General features: G+C 33.3%; 1 long non-coding RNA gene across 2 annotated transcripts in view; it reads left to right on the top strand.

Moving 5' to 3' along the window:
* Positions 1-5,979, top strand: part of LOC112646015 (uncharacterized) — an 85,301-nt gene extending 79,322 nt beyond the window's left edge. For both annotated transcript variants that reach the window (XR_003127425.3, XR_003127426.3), the window contains exon 5: positions 5,754-5,979. This is a non-coding gene — a long non-coding RNA (uncharacterized LOC112646015). The remainder of the gene's footprint in view (positions 1-5,753) is intronic.
* Positions 5,980-20,442: the final 14,463 nt, after the last annotated feature.

The following is a 20,442-nucleotide window of genomic DNA, read 5'->3' as shown; positions in this document are numbered from 1 at the left end:
AACTGCTAGTTAGTGATCTTGATGATGAAAAATACACTTTTAAATTTGTTAACTTAAGAGACTATTTATTATTATGCCATATAACTGTCTAGGATTATTATTCCAAACATAATGGATGGGATGGGTCATGAGACTATTTTATGTTCTCAGGTTCATTCTAACTCAAATAATTGTTTTTAAAAACCACACCTTTAACTACCTATAATATATAATCATCATCCTTCCTTCCTGTGACAGATTAAAGCAGCTTGCAAGTTATAAAACTGATTTAATTCTGGGTAGTAAATGCCTTTCCTCAGAATTTAAACACCTTGTTCTTTTTTTATATCAAGAATATTTCTTAGTGATAAATATCACCTTGTTGCTGGAGCCTTTTGCAGCTTTGTTTTTTTGTAAACTCAGTATTTTTAAATTTTTTTCTATTATTCATGAGAGAATTCAGAATTGCTCTTCTTCCTATAGCTACAGGATGATTAGTTGTTTTCTCTCTTAGGACATATAAATGTATAAAAGAGGCCACTCCTAGAAAAAGTGGATCCAAAGAGGGTGCTATAAAGCTATGTAGTGGAGTCTACTAATAAATGAAATAAAACAAAAACAAAACAAAACAAAACAAAATAGACGCCTTAAGGTAAATCCTTTTACACATATAAGTTTTGTACCTTGATTCAATAATTCTATATTTATTGTTCTTTCATGTTCTCTCCCTTTTATAAATAAAATTTACCCTACCTATCTTTATATTGATTTATTTGGTTTGGGGGCTGGTGGTGACTGCTGGTTAAACTAGATATTTGATTTCAACAACTATAATGAATGTAGTTCTACTCTTACAATAGGTAGCACTTGATCTTGGGTAAAATACATTCTGAAGAAAACATCCCTGAAGCATAACAATAATTTTTGAGAAATTTCAAAACCATGGATAATATCTTAATGTACTTTCAAACCAGAATTCATAATTGCAAAGCACTTACACATATCATATGTTTTTGCCCAGATTTCATAAAATGGGATATTGTGGTTCATAATGATAAACTGACTTGCAATTTGTTAGGGAGTAACTGCCAAGTCTATGACTTAAATGCAAATATTTGGATCCCTAATGTAGAAGGCATGTATAGTCAGATCATTTCAATACTTAAGTTAGATAGCTACCCAGGAAGATATAAAATCACAGAGGACAAGCACCAAATGTAGCTCTCAGCTGGAAAAAAAATAATCCTTAGACTTGTGTTGCTTGGGTAATTCTTTTTAAAACATTTGCACATACTATGTCAAAAACATGTTGCAAAATGTTACTTTCTTTAACTTCCATAATTATGTGCTCTGAAGGAAGATGGCCCCTGAATCTCAGGCTTTGTTCCTGGAACAATCCAAGGGAACTACTATAGATTCTATGCTTCCCTGGCCACCTTTAACCCTTAATCTTGCATTGCTTCGATGTAAAACACGAAATGTGAAGAAAGTAAAGCATGATTATTTAATCCTGCAGCCCTTGTGCTACACTGGTCCCTTGGGAGGGGGTTGCTTTGTTTTTTGTTTTTTGTTTTTTTTTTAATTTATTTTTTATTGGTGTTCAATTTACTAACATACAGAATAACCCCCAGTGCCCGTCACCCATTCACTCCCACCCCCCGCCCTCCTCCCCTTCTACCACCCCTAGTTCGTTTCCCAGAGTTAGCAGTCTTTACGTTCTGTCTCCCTTTCTGATATTTCCCACACATTTCTTCTCCCTTCCCTTATATTCCCTTTCACTATTATTTATATTCCCCAAATGAATGAGAACATATAATGTTTGTCCTTCTCCGACTGACTTACTTCACTCAGCATAATACCCTCCAGTTCCATCCACGTTGAAGCAAATGGTGGGTATTTGTCATTTCTAATAGCTGAGTAATATTCCATTGTATACATAAACCACATCTTCTTTATCCATTCATCTTTCGTTGGACACCGAGGCTCCTTCCACAGTTTGGCTATCGTGGCCATTGCTGCTATAAACATCGGGGTGCAGGTGTCCCGGCATTTCATTGCATTTGTATCTTTGGGGTAAATCCCCAACAGTGCAATTACTGGGTCGTAGGGCAGGTATATTTTTAACTGTTTGAGGAACCTCCACACAGTTTTCCAGAGTGGCTGCACCAGTTCACATTCCCACCAACAGTGCAAGAGGGTTCCCTTTTCTCCACATCCTCTCCAACATTTGTGGTTTCCTGCCTTGTTAATTTTCCCGTTCTCACTGGTGTGAGGTGGTATCTCATTGTGGTTTTGATTTGTATTTCCCTGATGGCAAGTGATGCAGAGCATTTTCTCATGTGCATGTTGGCCATGTCTATGTCTTCCTCTGTGAGATTTCTGTTCATGTCTTTTGCCCATTTCATGATTGGATTGTTTGTTTCTTTGGTGTTGAGTTTAATAAGTTCTTTATAGATCTTGGAAACTAGCCCTTTATCTGATATGTCATTTGCAAATATCTTCTCCCATTCTCTAGGTTGTCTTTGAGTTTTGTTGACTGTATCCTTTGCTGTGCAAAAGCTTCTTATCTTGATGAAGTCCCAATAGTTCATTTTTGCTTTTGTTTCTTTTGCCTTCGTGGATGTATCTTGCAAGAAGTTACTATGGCCGAGTTCAAAAAGGGTGTTGCCTGCCATCAAAGGATTTTGATGGAATCTTGTCTCACATTTAGATCTTTCATCCATTTTGAGTTTATCTTTGTGTATGGTGAAAGAGAGTGGTCTAGTTTCATTCTTCTGCATGTGGATGTCCAATTTTCCCAGCACCATTTATTGAAGAGACTGTCTTTCTTCCAATGGATAGTCTTTCCTCCTTTATTGAATATTAGTTGCCCATAAAGTTCAGGGTCCACTTCTGGATTCTCTATTCTGTTCCACTGATCTATGTGTCTGTTTTTGTGCCAGTACCACACTGTCTTGATGACCACAGCTTTGTAGTACAACCTGAAATCTGGCATTGTGATGCCCCCAGATATGGTTTTCTTTTTTAAAATTCCCCTGGCTATTCGGGGTCTTTTCTGATTCCACACAAATCTTAAAATAATTTGTTCTAACTCTCTGAAGAAAGTCCATGGTATTTTGATAGGGATTGCATTAAACGTGTATATTGCCCTGGGTAACATTGACATTTTCACAATATTAATTGAGGGAGGGGGTTGCTTTGGATGTTATGCATGTGGTCAAGTCCTCTCAGGCTACTAGAACTGTAATCTACCCACTCAAATTGGGTTAGGATAATCCATATATCATTTCCTATACTGCTAGGTAACTGTTAAAATATAGTCTGTATCTCAAAGATCTTGTCAGCTCCACAAAAACAGATATTTTCTTATGCATTTTTCTAGTCACTGGACCCGGGATTACAAGCATATCGTTCTATATGCTCAATAAATAAATATTGAATTGAGACAAGACTTGAATTCAGCTCTTGAAAGTGAAAAGATACCAATAGTGTTATGTTCTATATTCTGTGTCCTGAAAAGAACAAGGGAAAAGAAGTTTCCCCATGTAACAACAAATAGCTGTCTAAAATAGATCCGAATCATTTAAAAAGGATTCCTTATTTATTTTGGGCTTTGACTTTTGGGAATATCTAATTCACTTTTTTTATTTAAGACTGTAAATTTGGTACTTGACAAAGAGCTGGAATCCACAAGGAACAGATCTGTAGGTGATAGGAACTGTTGGCATAGGTGCAGAAGAAAGATATAAGAAAACAGACAAGGTAAGTACTCATCTCTTACCCATCAGTAAAAATTACATCCTGTGAAAAGTACATACTGGACTAAAGAACTGGACTACATCTCGGCCATGCTATTAAACACAAAAACACTGATCTAGTTAAATAAATCAGTATGGTTACTTTACCAGTATTTTTTGTTAGTGTTGGCATAATCTTATTTCTATTCTTTTTTTTTTTTTTGTCTTCAGCATTTGTGTCCTTATATTTAAGGTTTCTCCTAAAAGTGACATATTTTGCTCTACAAAAGAAAGTTTTAGTTCTTTTACAATTTTATCTTTCATTTTTCTTTATCAAAATGAGCAGCCTACATCAAATCTGATAACCAAACACAGTATGATGTGCAAATGTTTGATTTCATTATTTAAAATTTTTGAAGTTAGATTGTAACAATATGAGTTTCAACAGAGTCAAATTCTCATTGGCATGCACTTCTACACTTTAATTACAGAATGGTGTAATCAGTTGCTTTCTGATAAAAATGAAGAGGTTGGTTAAAGTGAAACTGGCTAATACTGTCATTTAATTAAAGGATACTATTCTCATTACAACACTTTTTTTAGAACACTGATAATGTGCTCACAAAAATCATGCTGAGTCCATTACTTTCCAGAAAATTGATTCTCATAGCTAATATTTTTGGAAGGTAAAATGAGTGTTTTGTAATATGCAAGTCAGTTTTTGCAAATTCTTTATACTCATTTTAGTTGTAATGTGTTATCATTATTAATATATTTTAAGCAAGATTCCCATACACTAATATATATTCATTTGAAACATGAGTTATTTTTGGAAATATATCTATATATGTGTAGATGATTAAAATGATTCGTTAAAATATTGTTAAAATTCTTTGCTCTTCTTTTAAAGAAGTTGAGGACATTAGGAGTTCCTTCATATCTCAGATATTAAATGAAATGATTTTTTTTATTGTTTCCTTTTAGTCTTACTCTCTTTTGGCCTTCTGTGGCCAAAAAAGCTGAGATATATTGGTAGCAACATGGCGATAGACAACAGTGCAGTAACATGGAAGAGCACACATTCCTCCAATATGCCATGTAGTTTTTTATAGTTGATGTCACTATGGAAGAATTATGTAGAAAACACCTGGTTGGGGCCATAATTAACATTTATTTGATATTTCTGATACTTATCAGTATTTTAAAAATTCTTTGGAGTTAAGATGATTTTTAAAATTTTGTTTGTAAGGCATTTTTAATATATCTAGGAGTTCAGAGATGAACATATGTATTCTTCATGATTTATCAATTGTTGATGCTCATGTGATGATTACTTTCACATTCCACGATAGTCACCGATGGCATAACAATAGAGGTGAGACAGTCTGCCAGGTCCTGACAATAAGAGGATCTCTAAATGCTGGTTACTTCAAGCATAACCAGTGATAAAGTTTTCCTCTCCTTGGTTTCTAAATATGTCACTGGCCAAATCTGGAACAATTTGAGCACCAAACTGAAAAAATAAGTTTATGCACGTCTGTACTGATGATGAATGCTTAAATGAGCAAAAGAAAATGAAAGCCTCTTGCTTATGGTAGAACGATGAGCACACTTTGGAACTGTGGAGGAAAAGGTGGCTAAAGTGGGAAAGTTCAGCATGTTAACCATCGTAGTAGAGGCTGGATTGAAAACAAATCAATGGGTAAAAAATCTACTTGATATTATGATCATTAGCAGGATGTTTGCATAGTATTAAACTGTCTTCCCAATTCTTTCTGGGTCATCCATTACAAATTATCATATACCAATAATTTTTTTTACATCATTCCTGCTTCTGAAATGTTTGTAGTCATGTAAAGTTGTAAATAAGAGATATGGCTCTCTCTATATCACTGAGCTGAAACTGGGAATGAGAAGCATTCATTTATGCCTAGCTTCTTTAGGATTCATCCATGCTATTACCTGATAACAATTTCATTCACCGTTATTGCCGAGTATACCACAATTTATGCTGTTGAACTTTTTTGTTGTTTCTAGCTTGTAGGTATAACACACCAGACATCTATGGAAACTTCTACTGGTTTTGAAGCAGCACTCTGAATTCTGAATTTTCAGTTTCCTGAGGATTAATGATCCTGAACATCTATCTCCCTGTGCTTATAGGCCATTTCTGCATCCTTTCATATGAAATGACTAAGTCATTTGTCCATATATTTAGAGATGGGGTGGTAACTTTGGCTTTAAGAGTTTCTTATATAGTCTGGATTCCAGTCCAGATATAAATAAACTCTATCTCCATGATATATAAATATTTTTTCTCTTTTATTCTGTCCATTTGTTGACTTATATTGATTATTTTTAATGATAATTAAATCTTCCTTCTTTGGATAAACCTAATTATTGTTACTATATTTTTAAATAGAATTATGGGAACAATTTGCTAATATATTGCCCATGATATTAATTATGTGCATGAGAGAGAGTGCGTCCCTGAATATTTTTTCCTGCAATGTCTGTGATCAATTGAGAGTCACAATAAAACAATGTTACAAAATTATTTGGAAATTATTTCAACATTTTATAATCTTTGCAAATGTTTGCATATAAATGTTATTTATTCCCGAAAAATTGAAGATGAAGGTGAAGATGTCTGAGTTTGGAGTTATTTTTAGGAGAACAATTTTATTTACACATTCAGTATTTTTAGATTATATGTCCTTAGTTTTCTTTAAATCTAAAATTATAATTTTATGAATATAAAGTTGTTAATATCTTTTTATAAGTTTTTAATGTTTGTATGATCTGTATTACTAACTCCTTTTTCATTTCTGATATTGAAAGTATGTGTGTGTGTGTTTTATATTTTAAATTTTATTATTCTTTCTTGGTATTTACCAATTTTTTTATTTTTTCAAAGAATCAATTATTGTACTTTGGGCCATTTTTTTTTTACGATTTTTCCTAATTTTATTTTACATTTATCTTTATAATTGCCTACTTTTCTTCTTTACATTTAATTTTCTGGTTCTTTTAAAACTTCTTAAAATGGATCTTTACAACTTTAGGATTAGCCTACCTAATTTTCTCAGGATATACTCAGGGCTATAAATTTTCCTGCACACAATTTTAGGTTCACATCATAAATTTTAATACATTATATGTTAGCTATTTTCCTGTTCTTTAGTTGATATTTTGATATTTTTAGAGTATCCATGGGTCATTTTAACAGCTGTTTCCCTTTGTATATTTAAAAATTATATTTTGATTTTTAATTTCTAATTTCAGTTTTAAATGAAAAAATTTAAATGAGAAATTATTACTACCTTATATATTTGTGCCTTTTTAAAAGATCCTGTAATCTGTAGTTGTTAACAATTGATTTGTTATCTATGCATTCTATCAGCTATTGAGAAGTGTAATAAAATCACTGCAATTGTATTTTACTCTTAAATTATGTCAAATTTTTACTTTTGTTAATTAATAGATTTTTATTATTTTAAAAATTCCCTCTTTGCCCTTAATGCTACTACTTGCCATAACAATCCATGGTTATTTTAAAGTATTTATGTGATAATTCCATAATCTACTATTAATAGATTATTGCTCTGTTTCTATTAATCACATATTTTATATGTTTTGATCTTCTCATATGTTCGATAAGTGCCAGACATTCTTTATGTAAAATTGGAAAGATAATTTGAGGTTTTGGTTAATGCCACTTTTCTTCAGAGAAGATTTGCTTTTGCTTTTGTAGCTTTCTAATATAAAAACATAAGCAATACCAATGACTGCCATCCTAATATGCTTCAAAAGATTTGAAATTTCAGTCCCTCTAAACATATTTTACCCAGTTCTCTCTTAATAGTAATAGTGTTTAGTGCTTTGATGTTCCCAACCAAATACCAGAGGAGTTTCAGAGCCCCAAACACTGAGCATTTAAGTTCAGTTTGTGTCCTTTCAAGCTCCTTAATTCTTTCAGAAGGAAGTTTAGACTCTCAGGTTCTCAGTAACTGTTTTAAGAATTGGAAATCCATAGAAGAGGAAAGGAGGACCAAAGACTGGTCCTCATTTTAAGCTTTAATTTTCTTTCAAATCTTGTATCTGGACTTCCCAAATCTTTTCTTTCTTATTCAATGCCTCACAACTGATATATCCCAGATTTTGTTATGTCTCCTAGAGAGAAGGTTAATCTGACACAACTTTATTACAATTTGAGGAGCAAAAACAATGTGCATACTTTTAATATGTCATAAACAATTCAAATTCAAGAAAGAAAATAAAATTGAAGTCCATATGTACTATATCCACAATTTTTTCAAGTCATATAAAAGAAGGAGGGTAAGAAATTTTGCCTACTGCTGTCTCTAATTCATTTCCTGATAATTTCAGTGCAGGAATATTTTCTAAGTTTACTAAATAATTTCCCTGCCTTTGGACTCTTTTTCATCCAAACTACTCTTTATACTACTATCTAAATTATTTTCTAAATCAAAAGTTATTTTTGTCACTTTCCTCTGCAAGTATTTTCACCATTTACACATTAGTTAAAATGTCTTCATATAACATTTCAAATCTCACTATATGGCTCCACTTCCACACCTAGGCTCATATTTCATTCCAAACCCTAATTCTCTCTTGGCTCCATCCATGACAGACTCCAATACACTGAGAATTTCCTGTATTCTTCCTACTTATGAAATTTTTTACCTTGGCTCAAACTAGCATACTCTCTGATACTTTAAAGCTGTGAAAATCTTCCTGTCCAGAAAGTAAGTAAGTGTGAACAAACAAACAATAAACAAACAAAAATGATGAAGGTCTGCCAAAGTGTCAAAAATAGAGAAGCCAATATGAAAGTATTCTCAGGGGCCAAAGCTAGAACAATGTAATTAAGGAAGTAATATTGGATCATAACTCAAAATTTAAATAAATATCCCCAAGTCCAAACAGATATAAATAAATGAAGATAGCTAAATCTCTCATGCATAATTCTGATTAATCTAAGTAGATACTTCTTTAAAATTCTACTTAGCTCCCACCCCTTTTTAAGTGGGAGCTACCCTAAGTGAATTCCTTCCAAATAGTTGTATGAAAATGAAGTGACAAAAGTAATTTTGCAGTGGATAAACCTAGCCAATACTACTTCAACAATATGATATGTTGTGATAAGATTGGCACTTTACGTCTGTGGTCTTTCTACTACAAATTCATAACCTTAATTTAACTATGATAAAGATATTGAGAAAATCCAAGTTGGGGGTTTGTGAGCACTAACTCATCAGAACTTTCAAAGTCATAAAAAATAAGAAAACTTTAAGGAACTCACAGTCCAGAGAAGGCTTAAGGAGAGAGACATGACAACTAAATATAATGTGGTATCCTGGATAGACTCTTACAAGAAATAAATGAGGGAAATGGATAAAATCTGAAAAAAATATGGAGTTCACCTGATAATAATATATCAACATTAGAGGATTAATAATGACAAATATAACATAGTTAAGTAGAACAATAACAATATGGAGACTTGTTTACCGGGTACACAGGAACTCTTCATATTGTCTTTGCCAATCTGTAAACCTATGACCCTCCTAAAATAAAAATTTTATTTTAAAAAAAGTGTCCATTAAAATAACCACAACTTAGTTTTCCTAATTATTTTCTTAAAATGTACAAGGACTTACAGCGATATGAAAGTGTTTGAATTCCCTGCTGTTATGACTGGAGTCAATTAGAGTTTCCAATGAGGAAACTGACATAATCTGACATACAGTTTAATAAAACAGTTTTCAAAGGTCAGGTTCCATATTTACTTTCCTATATTTCTCTTCTCAGACTGAACAATTTCCTTTTGTTGCATTTATGTATTTTCTGTGCCTCTATTTGGTAGGTGTTGAATTCGGTTTATTTGTTGAATTTGTTTACTTCAATTTATTTATTTATTGTACTTAAATTTCCATACATATATTTGCTGTACTCCATGTTGGACATAAAAAGAGTGAATATTATGATCACTGATCTCAAATATTTTATGGATTAGCATAAAAGTAAGCAACCAATATCATACAATAGGCTAATAGTCTATAAACAGTTATAGAAAGCATAGTAATAGTATAGAAGAAAAATTTTTTTCAGAGAAAATGGGATTTGGTTTGAGATTAAAGCACTAGTAGTATGAGTTTGCCAGTTGAACAAATGGAATCAGTATTTTTCTTTTACTTTGAAAGTAATAACAGATTTCATTTTTTTCCTGATTATGAATAGTATTTATTTTCATTTTAAAAAATACTTTATTTAAATTCCCTTTGCCAACATATGGTATAATACTACACTTTTATTATAGAACATTAAATACAAACACCTATGAAAAATTGAAAATTATGTTACCAATAAACATTTTATATTCATTCATGCGTTTCTAATATTGCTCTATGAATATATTTGCATTTTTTACCAAAATGAGTAAAAACTTATATATAGGTTTACTGTTTTCTAATTGTTTTTCACTTTTAATATATTGCAAGCAATTTGATACCATTAAAAATATCCAAGATAAGAGAATTCTGGCAAAGGTAATGCCATGAGGAAAAGCATGGAGATACTTCTGGGAATGATTTGTTCTGAAAATTACAACTAATTAAGCACAACTGGATAAGGCAAGAGTGAGGCAAAAAATAGGAATAAGAGATATGAGACTGGAGAGATCTCCATGATCACCAAATTCTTAACATCTATTACCAAAATATTCACACTTTTTAGCAATGAAGAATCATTGGAGAATTTAGACTAGAAAAGTAACACATGATCATGTTTTTGTAGCTTCTTTTCTACTAGATAGCAATTAGATAATAGTAGGTGATAAACATGTAAATTGTCAAGACTGCATAATTGCTGATCATTAAACATGACATTTCCCCAATCCGCTAGGTGTTCGGTAGATAATATACATATATAATTGTCACGTTACAAATATAAAATGTTTTACACTTAATAAGTGATCGATAAATATGAACTAGCCTCAGAATGAAATAAAGACCAACCTTTCTAACAAAATATTAGCTTATATAAATCTTGGTATCCGATAATAAGCATATAAATCACCTTTTGTCAAATTTTGTCCTTTAGCCACCCTAATATGTTTTACTTTACATTTCATTAACATTACTTTCTTTTTTTAAGATTTATTTATTTATTCATGAGAGACGAGAGGGAGAGAGAGAGAGAGAGGCAGAGACATAGGCGGAGGGAGAAGCAGGCTCCATGCAGGGAGCCTGATGTGGGACTTGATCCCAGGACTCCAGGATCACACCCTGAGCCAAAGGCACGGGCCAAACCTCTGAGCCACCTGGGCTGCCCACATTACTTGTTTTTAACAAGTAATACAAACGGTGATACGATAGATTCCTTCCTTCGTTAATCTTTCATGGATCCGGAAAACTACTGGGCATAATACAGGCAGTTTGAAGAATTTGGAAGAAAAACTATATTTAAAATAATGAGATTCAAAACTCTTCACAGTAAAAACATCTATGAACAATGTTAAATATAAACTGATGCTGCCAGTTGGAATACAAATTTTCACTTGGAAGCTGTCCATCTATTCACACCAACAATTGAAATATTATATTTAGGCAGTGTTCATAGAAGTTTACATGAAATTGATCAGTCAATTATCGTAAAGACAAAGCCAGCATATCTGAATTTTCCACAAAACTAGTCCAATAAAAGGAAGGAGTGTTCTATTGAATGATTAGTTTCTTCCTTTTTTAAGATTTTATTTTTTAAGTAATCTCTACATCCAACATGGGGCTCGAACTCACAACCCCAAGATTAAGAGTCTCATGCTCTCCCAACTGAGCCTGCCAGGCACCCCAGTCACTAGTCCCTAACAGATGTTTGATTCTCTTATCTTTTTGGGCACAGTGAGGATTGAACATCCTTAACACCTGGAGTTCAGTGAATTAGAACTTGTTCTGGTGATCAGTTATGAATTGAATTAATCAGGAAAATAAAAACATTCCTATACTCTTTTCCTTTGGAATGGGATCATCTCTTGGGTCAATAAGAGCCCTCAGTGACATGGAAGAGAAATTTTTGTTGTTTTAAGCCACTGATATTTCAGAGTTGTTGTCATAGCATTCTCTAGCCTCTCTTGATTTATAAAGGGATTACTTCCTAGAAAAAAAATGCATTTTGACAAGGATCTAAGGGGTAAGTGATTTTAAAAAAAGCTGTTTATAGGAGTTGTAAAGATGTAATCCATACTATACCGTTGTGAAACATTTGTTACAATGTTTACATGTGATGCATTGGAAGACAGGTTCATTTTGGTACAAATCTTTGTTGTGAAAACTTATAAGATAGAAACTGTATGTAACTACTTTGTTGGTCTAGGGAAGATTTTGAAGGATCAAAATATGAACAATATTGTTTAAGATGGCTTTATGTAGCAAGTCTTTAGAAGAATTTGATAAGCTCAGAAAAGAACTGACTAGTCAGCAATAAGTGAATAATAAATTTGGAGGGATCATTTCAAGCCCAAGCATAAATAATTGAGAAACGTTTTCAACGACTATAAGCTATTCAAACTCAGACCTACCCAAGATCAAGTTGAGGATATGGTTGTCATAAGATATGGTTGTCATAATCATTGTAAAACCAGGCTTTTTATCTAATGATAGATTAAATGTGGATAGGTTAAATTGTCTCAGAGTAAAGATATATTAAAGGATAGGGTATGCAGTTGAATCTTCAAATAGGCAAACTGGCACTCAAGTTTCTCCAGACTCCCTTGTATTTTTCCTGTTCCAGCCTAATATCAGCTACTACTCAAAGGAACTCTGACTCTGTAGGCAGATAGGATTAGGGGTTCCTGGAAAAAGAAAGATGAGACATAGCTGTCTTAACTTAGAGAAGTCATTTTATGTATCCCAGGCATTTTGTGATCTATGCCTGACTAGCACTGATTTGCCCAAGCATATTTCTTACAGAATGTTCTGGGATATGTTAAAACTGCAGAAAAATAGACCTTACTAGTTAGTAATTTTTTTAAAAGATTCTATTTATTTATTCATGAGAGACACACAGAGAGAGAGGCAGAGACACAGGCAGAGAGAGAAGCAGGCTCCACGCAGGAAGCCCGATATGGGACTCGATCCTGGTCTCCAAGATCATGCCCTGGGCCTAAGGCAGGCACTAAACCGCTGAGCCATACAGGGATCCCAGTAGTTAGTAATTTTAAAGGAAAAAAAAAAAAAAAAAAAAGCAGCCATGGGGCTGCTGGCTGGGTGGCTCAGTTCGTTAAGCATCATCTAACTTTTGGTTTCAGCTCAGGTTATGATCTCAGCTCAGGTCATGAGATTGAGCCTTGCATTAGCCTCCATGCTTGGCATAGAACCTGGTTAAGATTCTCTCTCTGTCTTTCCCTCTGCCCCTAACCCCCTCAATCCCCTGTTCCTGAAATTGCCAAGTATTAAGATGAGAATGCAAAAAGTTATCCAATATCTTCCCAGAATGTGTCACTTGGCATGTGGATTATTGTGATTTGGAGGGAATGCAAAAAGTTATCCAAGATCTTCCCAGAATGTGTCACTTGACATGTGGATTATTTTGATTTGAAGTGAATCAAGCCCCACAAGACTTAGGAAGAGGTTTTACTTCCCTCTAAACTGCCTAAAAAAATTAGATAGAGAGCCTGGTCCAGGAAAACAACTATCACCACAGGCAACTAGAAAGCATAAGGGCTAGGAAAGGTAAGCAAGGTAAGGGGTGGGGAGAGAGTTCAGCAGAGCCCAGATAAATGCCCCTCTGTAGCCAATATATCTGTACGACACGGCCAGCATTTATTTATCAAGTATTTGCTCTTCCCATCTTCCTCCCCTTTAGAAGATCAGACCCCTATCTCCTTTCCTTAGCCCAGGATGGCAGATAAGCTTCAATTGCCTGACTGCTTATGGGTCCACATATTGTTATATGCCTCCAGTACATATGTAATTAAGTTCATTTTTTCTGGAGTTAATCTATTTAACTAATAAACCAGCCAAAAGAACCTAGAATAAAAAGGAAAAAGTGTTTCTCCCCTACAATCTCAAATCTATAAGAAATATCAGAAAAAGGCAGAGAGACGTAGAAATGACTGCAACTAGGCAAATCATCAAGTGGTATAGTCTGATAAAGGTGCTTCAGAAGCTTCAAGTTTTTAGAGAGAAGGAATGGATAGAGGTATAGCAGGGATGGAGGAACAATGAAAATAACTACGCTACCTCTAGTCCAGGATAAAAGAGTTGCAACCTGAGAAATCTGTAGGGGTGGCAGTGATCTCACCAAAGAATCAGATTGCAAATAAAGAAAGTGAAGAGAAAACTCAAAAGAAATGCTGAGAAGATAGATTATAATTTTCAAAAAGAGCAATGGAAGAGGGGGGAAAGGAAATGAGATCAGGAAAATGAGAACACAGAAGTTTATAAAAATGCTAATGTGGGAGATCAATGGTGATCTGAGAATGTTGCCCCCCTTGGGGTAACAAAGTAGTAGAACCCAAGAGCTGTCATGGTGGCCAAAAGCACATAGTAGAGGTGAGACTGTAAGATCTGGGGGAAAGAAGATTGGTGTTCTTGCCAAGAGTTCTTAGACTTCTGGGTTCTTTCATCATTCTTGTAATGGCAAAATGCAAGAAAGGGATAGAGGTCTTTTCTAGAACAAGTAATAGTTTAGTTGATATTTTGGTTTACGAAAACGAATTGACAAATGCAATACAGATAGAGCCACGAAGCTGATATTTCTCATTTAGCCCCAGATAAAATACTATAGCCATCTGCTTATAACTTAGGCTATTAATAAAATTTTATTTATATATTTGATTGCCCACAATTCATTCTTTTTTTTCTATAATTCTTTCTAAATCATTAATTACCTAAGTTTTGTTCATGTATAACTATGAATTCTTTTTAAATGTGTCTTATTCCACAACAAAAATCACTTGAAAAAGAGCAAAAACAACAAAAAGTTCTGTAAGTTTTGGAAATGCAAAGGAGTGATGGTTGCACAACACTGTGAATGAATTTAATGCCACTGTATTTTACGGTTACATATGGTTAAAACAGTGAATTTTATATCATGCCCATTTTGCCACAATAAAAAAAAATAACTCATGTATTAGTTTCATAATAAAGATATCTCTTTTTAAAAAACTCAGTGAAAGAAAATCAGTTAAATGATATTTAATACACTTAATGCTATTAAATATGTACAACACACTCATATGATATGTTTAAACTATTATATACATTTGTTCTGGTATTTTTTTTTATTCTATCAATGCCGAGGATTCTCATGAGTCTCTTCCTCCCAGAAATCCATCTACGTCCAAGACCAGAACAGATCACATAAAAATTCCACAGCTACTTCAAACTCCATTGGTCTCTAACTGAACTTATCTCCTTTGCCAAAGATCTTCTCATCCCACCTGTGTTCCCTTATTCAGTAGAAAACAACCTCTTCCTCCCAAAAACAAATCATGATACTCTCTTCCTTAAAAACCCTCAATGAATCACATTAGTTATGAAATAAGTCTCATATACCTAAATACTAAATCATAAATTCCTGGCCTCAATCTATTTTGCCAACAGCATTGCCTAATTACTTAGATCTCATTTCTTTTGTCTTAACCATCCTAGTCCACTTGACATTGTAAGGAATGGCATTTTCTTTTACTTCTGTTTTCTTTGTGTCATCTCTTTCTGGACTGGCCTTCTACACAGTCAGTGCTTACTGAAATAGCTCTCATTATTAAAGCAACAAAGATTAGGACAGGGCTTTGCACATAGACTACTTGAGTTTAAGTCCTGGCTCTTCTGTTTCCTTATTTATAAAATGGGGGAAACAGTAGTTATTTCAGAGAGCTGTTGTTCGTATTAAATAAGTGAACAGATGGAAATAGTTGAGATCATCCTAAGAACTATACGTTTTTGCTGCTACCGTCATTTAAGCCGTCATTTAAATAAAGTCCTCTCTAAAGTTTTTCCCTTTTCCTCAAATATAAAAATACGAATCAAAGGTGTTTTCTGATGTTTCCATTGAACGTGTGTTACATTTCATTGTATGATACTTATTTAATAGAGTTTTAAAAAGTTTGTTATACGTTCTAACATTTCTGAACGGAGGGTCCTTTCATTAATGACATGTTACTAACCCGGATTAGCATACAGTGACACCAAGAGGATTTGCATTTGCTTCTCCCAGTCATCTAAGGCAGAGGCAACCTGAGAACACATTCATTAAATTCTCAGCTTGAAGCTTTTTGGACCACACTAAAAGTGTGAATCCAGAATGCAAACCTTACAAGATAATACCTAGTGATTTAAATTGTCAGGGAAAGTGTTATCCCCTCCACTCAGTATCAAGGTTGAAACTTGCTAGTTTCCTTGCTGTCTTTTTATCGTGGAGTTTAATTTCTTGTTTATCTTTACTCTGTGGATATAACCTTTGTATGGCTCAAACTTAAGTGGAGGTCTCCTATCAGTTCTCCCATGGGGCACTTTTTTCCTTCTTTGAAGTATATAAATGTACAAAAATAATGGCACACCTTAAAATGTATTGCTTTTGGTAAAATTTGAAAATGAACACACATAATCTTTAATACTTTAGGTTAAAAATAAATTTGCTGGTGTATATTATCTAAATGTTATTCCTTTTAATCTTTTGATATTTCTACTCCCCTACAAAATCTAGCCAAATGCTTTGTATATAAAAATGTTAGCATCAAACTATATACAATATAATTTTACCTTGTATATAAGGAACTAGAGAACAATTTGTTTAAGACAGTGGTATAATTAGTCATTTAAATATTCTACTGAATCCACTATATAAACTATTATGATATATATATATCAATTGATAGATTTGTACAAAACTGTATACAGATGGTATTGTTAACATTGTAATTTAAAATTTAGAATTCATTATATAATCATTTAAATATAAACTTAGTATGTATATATATATATAGTAAGTATAGTAAAGTATGGTATAACTTATAGTTTTCAGAAAGAAAAGAAAACAACAAAGAAAATAACTCATAAAAGGGTAGTCAAAATATTTTATTATTTTGTTTTGCTCTTTCCTCCATAGATCATTTTTGCCTAATGATTAAAAACAATATTGCCAATGGGCTGTATATAATTCAAAGTTTCCCACCCACACCTGTCAAATGTGCATTATAGCAGAACGTCATGATGCATAAATATTTAAGAAAGTTGTGATATGAGGAGACAACCTGAAATAATGCTTTTTGCAAGCTTGATCACTTTTTTGATTGTCCCATAATCACTAAATATATTTACTCAGTATGATTTTATTTTCAAAATTAAAATGAAATACTCATAGAAGTGCCTAAGTGTCGGTTCAGTGTGACTGGTGATTTAGGCTCAGGTCATGATCTTAGGGTCTTAAGAATGAGCCTCGCTCAACGTTGGACTTTGTGCTCAGCTGGCAGTCTACTTGAGATTCTCTCTCTTTCTCTCCTTCTGCCCCCACTCTTCTCTCTCTCTCTTTCTAAAACAAATAACTAAATATATATATATATATATATATATATATATATATATATATATATATAAAATACTAATCATTTAAGCTTGGAACTTGATGTCATGTTTACAGTATGCTGGCTTTATAATTAAGACTGAAACTTGAAAAAAGACTGTAACTTGAATGAAGAAGTAGAAAATATTTATTTCTAAGGGATTTCGTTATAATTTGTTTTATAAAGGACTTGAATTCACAAATGAACTCTGTGTTTAATATGTGCAATATGTTCTTTAATATAGATTTCTGTAAAAAATATATAGATTTCTGTTTTGCTTTACTGAGTTTTTGATGAATTTATGCAAAAACAAAAACACACAAAAAACCACCTTCCAAATCATTGGAACCACAAGTAAAATTTTAAATTACAGTTTCAAACAACCTACTAATAATTTTAGCACATTTTTTCTCAAATGGAGATACCAACCATTAAATTGATATATATCAAGATGTTGAAAGCTTTTTTTTTTTTCAACTTTGCTTTGTAATAAACAATTCCGAAATCTGAGTGACTTACAACAATAAATGTTAATTCTATCTCATGAATCTATGAGTCAGCTATATCCCTTCCTGGTTCTGCTTGCCATAGTTCTGCTATGTTCTATATATCTTCTTATTTTGGGGCCTTGGGTAGTGTAATAACTACTACCTGAGTCATTTTTTTTCTCCTATTCAAGGGCAGAATCAAGAAACTGAAGGAAGTAACTATACAGGAGATTTTAAAGCTCTTGGCAAATGTCAAGCCTTCTTGTGTTATGTGAACTTGACAAGTCATGTAGCCAAGTTTATTGTAAGACTGAGAAAAGAGCTTCAACTACAACTAGACATAGAGGCATTATATATAATGTTAACATTGTTTTAGCATTGTTCTAAGAGAAACAGATAACTAGAAGTTATTTAACCTACCCTAACCTGTATACTATAAAGTTTAGTCTTTTATTAATAAAAGTACATCATTTTAGGAGTTAGCCAAAATGGTCTTCAGATAATTTGTAAGTACACAGTTTAAATGGAAAGTCAGGAGAAAAATTTCTGGCTGCAAAAGTAAGTACTATATACCCTTACATGATGATATACTACTCACAAAGATTAACTTGAAATGCATTCAAGACTTAAACATAAGATCTCAACCTATAAAATTCCAGGAAGAAAACATAGGGACAAACCTCCTTGACACTCGTCTTAGCAATATATATATTTTTTAATTTGACCCTAAAGCATAGGCAATGAAAGCACTCATAAAGAAGTAGGACTATACCAAACTAAAAAAAACTTCTGCATTGTAAAAGAAACAATCAACATAATGAAAATGCAATATGTGGAATGGGAAAAACATTTGATAACCATCTATATGCTATATACATAAAGGGCCACTTAGGCAGTGTGGTGGGAATGCAAACTGGTACAGCCACTATGGAAAATAGTAGGGAGGTTCCCCCCCCCAAAATTAAAAATAGAACTAATGTATGATCCTTCAATGTCACTTCTGGGTTTATAACCTTGAAAAAATATCTGCACTCCCATATTTATTGCAGTATTATTCACAATAACGAATATAAAGAAACAACCTAAGTGTCCACCTGTGGACGAATGGGTAAAGAATATGTGATATAAACAATGGACTGTTATTCAACCATGAAAAAGACATCCTGTCATTCACGACAGCATGGATAAACCTTAAAAGCATTATGTTAAGTGAAATAAGTCAGACGGAGAAAAACTAATGCTGTCTGATTTCATTTATATGTGGAATCTAAAAAGTAAAATTCATAGAAACAGAGGTAGAATGATAGTTGCTAGGAGTTGGGGAGGTGCAGGTTGGGGTGGGGAAGTGTCAGTCAAAGGCAAACATTTCCAATTCGATGATGAACCAGTTCTAGGAATGCAATATACAACATGGTGACTATACATGACTATACTATATTATATACTTTTAATTGCTTAAATGTTCTCTACACCAAAAAAAAAAAAAAAAAAGTAATTATATGAAGTGATAGAAGCATTACCTAACACTACTGGAATAGTCATTTTGTGATATATGCATGTATCAAATCACAACACTACATATATTAAACATTCAATATTTTATGTTTATCATATCTCAATAAAGTTGGAAGATGAACCAGTGAACATTTAAAGATAATTGTGATTTATCTGTCTTGTCTATGCCTATGCAACTTCTAAAATCTAAAATTGAGGGTAGTATAATATTCTTTCCAGGGACGCCTGGGTGGCTCAGCAGTTTAGTGCCTGCCTTCGGCCCAGGGCATGATCCCGAGTCCCGGGATCGAGTCCCACATCGAGCTTCCTGCATGGAGCCTGCTTCTCCCTCTGCCTGTGTCTCTACCTCTCTCTCTCTCTCTCTCTCTCCCCCTCTGTGTGTGTGTGTGTGTGTGTGTGTGTGTGTGTGTGTCTCATGAATAAATAAATAAAATCTTTAAAAAAATTCTTTCCATGTATACTGCAATTATTCAAATATTAATCCATTTACAAAAAAATAATATTGTTTGTTCTGTGTCACTAAATTGAGTACAGATTAATAATATATCATATATTACTAATATATGTAATATATATCGGATAGTATAATATATTATACTATAATATTCAATGATAATTTATTTGGTTTTCACTAAGGGCTAAGTGACTCCACTTAGGAACCCAAAGAAAGAGGCAAATTGGTAAGTAATAAAACTGTAGAACATGGTTCAAGACCCTTTCCTGGGAATCCCTGGGAGGCTCAGTGGTTTGGCGCCTGCCTTTGGCCCAAGGTGTGATCCTGGAGACCCAGGATCGAGTCCCAGGTTGGGCTCCCTGAGTGGAGCCTGCTTCTGTCTCTGCTTGTGTCTCTGCTCCTCTCTCTCCTCTGTGTCTTTCATGAATAAGTAAATAAAATATTTAATTACAAAAAAAAAAAAAAAAAGACCCTTTCCTTTTGTGCCTATCTTTTCCTTTGCTTTAGGGACCTTAGTCTTTCAGAACAAAGTTTGCCTCTTGTCTTCACTCCAATCTAATAAAACTTTTTAATTCAACAGAAGATAGCAGTTATAATAATGCAACGAGGGTTCAGGACATGGAAAGAACAGTAACGGGTAACACCTCGAGAACCTCCTGATCCTTATTCAAAGACAAATTTTCA

This window comes from Canis lupus, chromosome 34 (assembly GCF_003254725.2).
Source record: "Canis lupus dingo isolate Sandy chromosome 34, ASM325472v2, whole genome shotgun sequence".
NCBI lineage: Eukaryota > Metazoa > Chordata > Mammalia > Carnivora > Canidae > Canis > Canis lupus.
Note: the sequence above shows the minus strand (reverse complement) of the source record. Positions and strands in the feature narration are given on the sequence as shown.